Raw genomic sequence first — 9,170 nt, forward strand, 5'->3', positions numbered from 1 at the left:
TCTAACTGGCCACGTTGATTGGTTTTTCTTGCACTCTTAATTAGCTGCAGTGTTTGATGTGTCGATGACTTCAGTTTGCTTTGAAAGAATAGATGTTTTGAATTACCTATTATCTTGCACAAAGTGAAACTATTTGCCCAGCCCCGTGGTTGCCTTAGAAACTTGCTGCAAACAACAGATAGAAGCATGAGCTGAATATGAGGAATGTCCAAAGGACAAGAATGTGAGTGTTGAAACCAGAAAAATGAAACAACATGATTGCAACATCTGTCAAAGGGTAGGAGACTTTGAAATATTTCAGTTTTATTGTTTGCTGGTTACAGGCTTTTGGAACCTTAGGTCAGCACCTGGCATTTGTGTTTCTTCCTGAAGGACCTTAAGTGTTTCAGTCAACATTTAATCCATCTCTTCCCCTCTGAGCCCTCAGCCTGCCTTGTTTGAAGGCAGGAAAAAGCTGCTTGTTTCAGACAATATGGGGAAAATATTAGTTCTTAGCATTTGGGAAATAGAAACCCAAATCCTGGAGTTCGGTCTTGGATTTCATTTGAAATCATGGTTTCTAAAACTATAATCCTTTTAGTAATTTTATTATTTGTATGTAAAAATTAAAGATCAGAGATGCTGTTAAGCTTTCATTTAAAAAACAGTTAAAAGTGGTGATCTAGCATAACCTGCAAGTTTATAGAAACACAGTTTGTTATATAGACTTGTAAGCCAATTATTAAAACATCTGTGAATCATTTGATACTACGTGTTGGAAACAGAATATTAATGGGTACAACAGTGTGTGGGCAACTTAGGATCCCACTCCTTTAATAAACTTTGCCCAGATGGAAATTTTATGTTCATCCCTTCCCCTACATCTCAATTGCTTCTAGATAATTCCCTAAAGAATCTAGATCTGCTGGCAAAAATCTATTGAAGTGGAACCTTAGGTATTGGGTTTTTAAAAAATTTCTTTTAAAGATATCAGAAAGGAGATTTTTTTTTTTTTCCTGAGCCATAACATGGATAGTACATAACTTCTGGTACAAAATTCTGTTTGTCAGAAGTTGTATCTTTCTGCTGGGTTCCATGCTTAAAACAGTTTTAGTAGCTGTTACTCTCCACCTAATGAGAATTTTGGGGTTTTCAATCCAAGTTAATTCTGCAGGCTTTTCCTCTTCTGTCCCCACTGATCTCAATGCCCTCATTTCATGTTGTATGCTTTGTTTTCCTGCCTTTCATTCCATTTTAGGTGTAGTTTACTTCTCATGAATGTCAGGACAAAAAGTTTCTGGGCTTCACTGCGGGAGGAAATCACTGGTTCAGCTTGTATCTCTAATTGATACCTGTGGAATAATTTCACAGATACTGATGAATATTATGGGTTTTGAGCTTAAAGGCTTTCCAGAGTAATTCACATGGTGAATAATTGATGCCAAACAATAGAAATGGGATTTTTCTTCTGAGCAATTTTGTTTTTCTCTGTATTAGGGGGAGTGATCTGGTTATTGTTATATGACATGCTGAACCTTCAAAATGAAATAAAGGTTTGTTGCGTTGTCAAGGCATCCAGTCAGTAGTTAGGAAAGAGAGCAAACCGAATCAAGTTCTTGAGTCAGGAAGTTTTTGTTTCTGCAGAGGCCTATCTATGCTTGAGGGTCTGTCCTGTGCAAAGCCAAATTGCTTTTATTTCATCAGTGCTGCTGCAAAACTCTGAAGTCCTATTGGCACACAAATTATTCATGTTTTCAAACTAAATTTCATCTGCCCTCTGTAAATAATGGCTGTGCCCTTGCAGAAGAGAACAGAGAGATCTGACTTCTCCCTGCTTTGACCCCCTTGATTTCCAATGGGATTTCACAGGATCTGTGTCCTGGAACAGCCACCATCAGGGCTTGGAACTGCTGCAGTGCAGGGCCAGCACCTCCAAGTGTGCTTGGGTCACACAAGGTCTGAAAGGAGCTGAAATCTGTGGAGTTACTTCCCTGCAGGTGGAATTCCTGCAGGTTCTGCTGGGTATGAAACCCTCCCTGCTCTGCCAGCATTCAGACTGGGAGGTTGTGTGCCCCCTGTGTGATTTTTCATGCCCAGCTCTGCTCAGAGCTGCTCTCTGGGATCCCTCAGCCTTGTTTTTACAGCAATGCCCCTGATCAGTGATTCCTCACTGAATTATCTCTGGGGGAAATGGCCCTGAGGCATCCTGGTGGAACATCCTGCAGCCCTGCAGTGTCAGGTTTCATGTGCAGGGTTTGGAATCATGGAATGGTTTGGGTTGGAAGGGACCTTAGAGCTCACCCATTTCCAGCCCCCTTCCAGGGGCAGGGATACCTTCCTGCAGCCCCATCCCACAGTAGATCTCTGGTTTTATGAGCACTTTCCATCCAGCCCTCCCCTGATGACAAGTTAGAATTCAGTGAGTTACTGTAAAGTTGCAGAGCTCTTGTTTTGAGAGTCAAAGTAATCAGACAAATTCATAGCTGCTACACTGGAGAATAATAATAAAAAAGAACAAACCAAACAGATGTTTGGTCTGTTGTTTCCTGCTGCTTCCCAGCTGCAAGGTTTTCCTATAGCATACTCATCTTGGAGATCTTTGACTTGTGCACAACTATTTTTTTTTTTTTTTTTTGCATAAGGAGTGAGCATGTGAGCTAATTCCTTACATACAAAAAACCTAAACAACTAACTTTACTATAAATTATGTGAGACAATTTTGTATGTACATGTGCCTTGTTTCTTGAGAGAGGGAAAATAAGACCACCTGGTAAGCAAACATTTAAAAACATTGATTTCAAACATCTCTGTATGTGTGTGGTCATAGATAATATCCTTTAAAAGCTCCAGAGGCCTCTGTATATATATATTTAAATAAGAAACAAACTGACATTCAAGTCAGGAAAACTTCCTAAATCCAGGAGTGGTGTTAACCTGCCTCACTCTGTGTTTTGTGACTATGCACTTAAAACCATAAGCAAGAGTCTGCTATGATGTGAAAACCAATTGAAAGGCAGTACCATGCTGTGATAAAATCTTAAATTTGTCCAGTCAACAATGAAGATTTTTTTTTTTAGTCTTAATTTCAGTCTTAAACTCACTGAATTACAGAATGTTTATGGGAAACCCAGCACAACTCATGGTAAATCTCTTCTCCTGGCAGGAGAGCTGGAAACCTGTGTCTAGCAGAGAGGATCCCAAAGAGAGAACTGGAGAGAGCATGGGCAGTGCAGCATGGCCAGCACAAAGGTACCACTCTGGGAACTTAATTTTCCTGCCCAAACCCAGGCATGGCACAGCCAGGCAGCCTGGAACTGGGGATTCTGCCTGTGGTGCTTTCCTTGATGAGTTATGTGGCATTCACATTCTCTGAAAAATTCCTTTGCCCAGGAGTTTTCTCCTAAGAAGCTGAGAGGCCTCGAGAAAAGGAAAACAATTCTTATCTCATTTACTTCTCTTGTGTTGTGCTCAGATGTGGAATGTGTTTGGAGATTGTTCACCCACAAGTGACTGTTTCATTGGATTCTGCTTTGAGTTGTTTTTACTCTTTGGCCAATCAGGGCCAAGCTGTGTCAGGACTCTGGAAAGAGCCATGAGTTTTCATTATTATCTTTTTAGCATTGAGTAAGTGTCCTTTCTGTATTCTTTAGTATAGTTTAGTTTAGTATTCTTTAATATAATATAGTATCATAAAGTAATAAATTAGCCTCCTGAGAACATGGAAACAGATCCATCATTCCTGCCTTTATCAGGGCATTTCCCAGCAAATACAACAGAGTTAGAGGATGGCAGCCCCAGCCAGGAGGCTTTTCTGAAATGCTGTCTCTGAGGGAGCCAGGGCTGAAGGGCTATCTCTGCATCCCTTCAGAGACCCAAGGCCACCTCTGTGTCAGGCTCACTGTTGGAGCTCTGTATCCACAAATGTGCCTGTCTTTTCTGCACCCCCATGAATGCAGAGTGCATGAATGAATTGCAGCCACCATTCATATATGGTATAAATTCATAAACGGGAGAGCAGCTGGAAAAGAAAAAAAAGAGAGAGAGAAACATGAATGGCTCAAAGAGCTAAATACTGCATTAAAAAAAAAAAAAAAAGAAAGTTGATTCAACCTCAGGGAAGAAGAGAGCAATGAGCTGTGGGTTTTGCACGGTTCCTTGGTTTGCTGTGCACAGAGCACTGCATGGCTGCCCCAGCAAATGCCACATCAGAGGAATTATCTGTGCTCTACATGACATCTCCCCCAGCACAGCACATGTGCAGGGCCCAGTCACGGGGCTTGGCTCCCTCAGATGTGTTTGCTGCTGGCCCAGCTACAAGAAGCACAGCCTTGATGTCAATTTTTATGGGATTTAAAGCTGTACAACACCCCTTTCCTCTGTGCACACCTATTTTTTTTTTTTTTTTGCATAAGGAGAGAGCATGTGAGCTAATTCTTTACATAAAAGAACCCAACCAACTTCACTATAATTTATGTGAGACAATTCTGTAAGTACATGTGCCTTGTTTTACTTTACTTTAAGTAAAGTAATATTTACTTTAATTTTACTACCCTGCCTCTGGTCTTTTGTGTTTAAGGAGAATTCCTCAGTCACTGTATTTTCGCTCTCTATTTCCCTGCCCCTGTTTTCTCCAGTATCCATTCTTCCAGAATCTCTGTTTGGTTAACAAATTGTGAAAGCCTCAGAGTGCTCAGATGTTTCTACTCATACCTAGTGACCTTTTCATTCATCTCTTTCACTCCCCTGATTGAGCAAATCTCTGTAGCCTCTTGGTGCCTTGCTCCATAATGTGTTTTATTGCCCATTGGGCATAGGGCTGCTATTAGTTCCACATTTACAAATGGACAATTGTCCCCATCCCAAAATTTATCTGTCTTTCTGCTTTCAGATTTTATAGGGTATATCTTGCCTGTAAATGTGTCATTACAGTTTGGGGGTTTTTTTGGTTTTTTTTTTTTGTTTGTTTGTTTGTTTGCTTTTTTTTTTTTTTTTTTTTTTTTTTTTTTTTTTTTTTTAATTAAGACCTTTCAAAATCATCCAATTCATTTAGAGTGGCTTGTGGCCCTCCAGGGTTGTGCTGGAGGTTTTGGAATCTCAGTTTGTTCCTGAGTGGACTCTTACAAAGTGCTTTCTTTTGCTGGATTCTTCCCACCCCTGCTTAGAGGCATGGCACTGGCAGAAGGTTTCTGCCCCAGACTTGAGGCTCTGCAGATATGAAAATAAGAATTTCCATAGCTGCTCATTCCTTTCCCATATTAGTAACCCCCCCTTCTCCAGGGACCCTGCTCCTCCCCTTGGAAAACAGTGATGTGCACTGGGGAGCTGTGCAGAGTTAAAAATGGGATTAGAGTGCTTGACCTTTTCCTGATGTACTTTATTAGGTGTAACCTTGACTGGCTTGATGATTGAGGAATCATCAGGGTGAAAGTGGAATTTCATCCTCTGCTCTTTGTGTCAGCACCCAGCATCTTCCATGGGCTGCTTTTGTTTTGCTTTGTGGCAAAGGACCATGTTGAGCAAGCACCTTCTGAAAATGATGAGCCAAAGTTGTTCCTGACTCTCTTGCATCTTAAAGCCCACTGCAGAGGCTGTCCTGGAAACCAGTTCACCAAGTTGTGTTTAAAGCAGTGAAGTAGAGATGATATATTCCACCTATCCCATAATTCAGTATATCAACGGGGAAAAGTGAGTACGTAGTGTACAGAGTGAAGATATTTACTTTAATTTTACTACCCTTGCTAGGCATTTAATGCAAAAATGGTAATAAAACCATGGATGTGGGGTGAGGTTTTTTTTCTCAGACAGAGATTTGGCAGTAAATTTTTGCTGTATCTCTTAACTAGCTTTTCCCATAAAACTGTTTCAGGTTTATTCCTCAAACGTGAGTTGCCACTCTGATGCACATGAGATGGAGCTCCCTGACTCTCCTCAAACCTGGATGGCCCTGGATCAATGGAGACATCTTGCATCAGCAGCACTTGTTAAGCACTACTAAGGGGCTACTTCAGCTGCCAGCTCATAAATCAAGTTATTTTTGGTACAGCTCCCTGAATGGTGCAGCTCATAATTAAATCAATTCAAGCAAATCTTTTCTATTTTTCAGCTGAGAGGGTGGTGATGATGCACAGATCAGGAATAGGTTAGCAGTGGGCAGTGAATGCAGAACAAGTAATAGACAAAAGGCAGAGTCACAGTGAGAGAGGAGGTTGTGCTCTCCTGGGTAAATGTAAATAAAAAATACACACTTCTACTTTTTCTGAATGAGTGTAAATATTCACCCTAAGATTCTAAATCAAAGTGTGAGGCAGCAGCAGTGGTAATTCAGAACTGCCAGGTATAAGAGCAAGGTAAAGAGGTGCAAAGCAGAATGGCTTTGGTGCCACTTGGCTTTCTGGTGTTAGGCTGTAGCAGCAACAGGGATGTCAAGGGCACTGAGAATTTACTGTAGCACTGAGAACGTGCTGTAGTGCCTGGAAAAACCTCACTCACCAGTGAGCTCCATAATAGAATGATTGTGGAATAAGCAAGAGAAAAATAAAATAAAATAAAATCAAAATTCCAGGCAGCCCAAGATCAGAGAAAATTAGAAACAATGAAAAGAGTGTGTGTCAAACCTGACAGGCCAGGCCAAGTCACAAAAACCCTGATAAGCCTTGGATAACTCACAGGCTGTGAATTCTGTCTCCTGGACCACATAAGAGCAAAGAGGAGCTCTGGTCTCTCTTGGGTGGGCTGTGGGAGCTGCTTTAACCAGGCCCTGTTCACAGAAATTGTTTGAACACCATATGAACCTGCTGAAGATGAACCTGGGCATTATTTCCCTCTGCTCTTCTCTTCCCCCAGAACTTGTTTCACTGGCAGAAGGATTCTTGGGTGCTGACCCAATGTCTGCTCTTTTTCTTGGACTGTGGACTGCAGAGTGTGGAAAACAACAGGTTCTGGGGTAAGTGTGATGCCCTTCCCATCCTTTCACCACAGAAAAATACCCTGACTGTGGGAATTGACCAGAAAAATCCTTAGGAATGATGGGACTGGGGAGCAAGACAGTAGGATTAGCAAAATGAATTTTTTGAGTGTAGCCTGGAAAGCTTTAGAGATCCCAACAGCCCTTTGGAAAACAAGAAATGGACCTGAGTGCTCTGCCCCTGCCTGACCTCATCCCAGAGGCTTGTTCAGCATCCTTGTGCCTGGCAGCTGTCCTTGTCATGTGGGCTCTGCTGGTGGTCTGGGCTGGTGCTCTCCAAAGCAGTCATTCCTTGAAAATAAGTTTTCTCTCACCTCTGCCAATGTCCTGCCACTCCCTGACCCAGCCTTACCCAATTTCTCAGCAGAAAGTTATTCAAATCAACAACAGGGCTTTAATTGCTTGTAGGTCCAGTGGAGGAGACTTAAATGTTGTCTTTGAGTGATTCTCAGCTGCTTCTCTCCTTCCAAGCATGTGAAATGCACCACCAGGGCATCAGAATTGACAGATATTGTCAAACCACAACCAGTTTTCAGCAGAAACTGCATATTTCAACTCACCATGGAGGTTAAAATGCAGAGTGGATTTAATAATTACTATGACATTCATAAAGAAATGAGCAACTACAATCTGACACAGATAAAACTCTTGTCTGGCATGAGAGGTGTTGAGCACAGGAGCAATGCAAATGTGCCTGAGCTATTTAGGTGGGTAAGAACTGCTGTCTCTGAATGCTCCAGACATTTCTGAAAACAGGGCTTAGCTTTCCATGTCACTTCTGTGCTCTGAAAATGTGCTGTGCTTTTTAAAAGAGCTTTTGGAGAAGGCACTAAGTCATAGCTGAGTATTGCACAAGCTACTTTAGGATGCAAACTCTTGGGAAGTTCAGATATTCTGTCTAAGATAACAAGGAAAATACCACGTGTAATTTTTCATGAGACTTACTTTTCATGAGACTTTATCCCTTTTTTCAAGGGATAAAATTAATATGCTGTAAAGATAGAAAATATTGACAAAATGCTTATTTTCCTAATAAAGCAGTGCAAGCATATTATTTGCAGATATCAAAGTTTTACAAAGGTAGGCAATATTAATGTTCAATGTATGTATTTTATCAATACACTGTTTAGCTTTCCAAATGACTTGTGAGACTCTGGGTAATTTTACCCAGTCAACTTCAGTGAAAATAGTATTAGAAAAATCTGTTTTCTTAACAGAAAGGAAAATCCTTGATGGAGCATGGATCTTAAAGGGAAGAGAGGAGGAAATAATGCTCTCCTCTTGGAAAGTAGGAAAAAACTACAAAAGGAATGGGAGTATTTGAGTTTTCTTTGAGGGAGGTGGATTCCAAGGAGATGACCTGGAGCTCAGGTGCCTTGTGTGCGTGAGAGCTGTCCAAGCCTTGTAGGTGCCTGCCCTGCCTGTGGGCATAAAATCAGAATTGAATAAATCAATCAATTAAAATCAAACTCCCTCTGAGCTGTTCTTACAAGCTGCTGCTGTGAGGCAAAGTCCCTGGCTGGGTCTCTCATGGGCTGTGCTGTGCCAGTGACATGGCTGGGAGGATGTGAGGATGAAAGATGAGCTGGGAGGAAGCCCAAGGACAAACCAGCTCTGAAGGTGAATCTGCTGCTGCTGTTTGGGACAGTGATATTTCTGATATTTCTGGCTTACCTCTGGAAAAATCCCCCCTGTGGAGGCTGTGGGAGCTGGAATGTTCACCAGGAGTGAGCAAGGCAAGGTTTGGATGCAGGGGAGGAGTGGCAAAGCCTTCAGGTGGTGCTGCCTGTGTGTTTTTTTCTCAGGGACAATGACAAAGGAAGTGGGAAGAGTCCAAGAGCAGAAGAGAAACAGAAATCATACATGTGAGAAAGCTGTGGCTGAAGACCAGGCTACTGTGAAGGACAGAAGCATCTGAGGACAAAACATGTGATAAGAGAAGCCAGGGACCAGGAGGGGTCTGTGGTTAAATAGATGTTACCAAAATGTACCAAAGTGAGCTATGGCAAAGACTCATGTGGTGTTGCACAACCTCCCAAAGAAGAATTGACCAAAGTTTCAGCCTGGAAGAGCATAAATTGCATAAATTTCTCCTGTAAGAATCCCTGCACAGGCATCAGAGCAGCCATCAAGCAGAAGGGAGAGGAAACCAGTTGTACACTCTCAGGTTTTCTTTAGAAGCTTCTACCATAATCCACTGAGGAAAGTTGTGCAGTGTCATGTGCCA

General features: G+C 41.8%; 1 long non-coding RNA gene across 1 annotated transcript; it reads left to right on the plus strand.

Moving 5' to 3' along the window:
- Window positions 1-202: 202 nt before the first annotated feature.
- LOC118697564 (uncharacterized) lies at window positions 203-8,845 on the plus strand. The gene is made up of 3 exons (XR_004981780.1): window positions 203-277; window positions 6,823-6,922; window positions 8,749-8,845. It is a non-coding gene; the product is annotated as an uncharacterized LOC118697564 (long non-coding RNA).
- Window positions 8,846-9,170: the final 325 nt, after the last annotated feature.

The sequence above is a fragment of the Molothrus ater genome, chromosome 5 (assembly GCF_012460135.2).
Source record: "Molothrus ater isolate BHLD 08-10-18 breed brown headed cowbird chromosome 5, BPBGC_Mater_1.1, whole genome shotgun sequence".
Lineage (NCBI taxonomy): Eukaryota > Metazoa > Chordata > Aves > Passeriformes > Icteridae > Molothrus > Molothrus ater.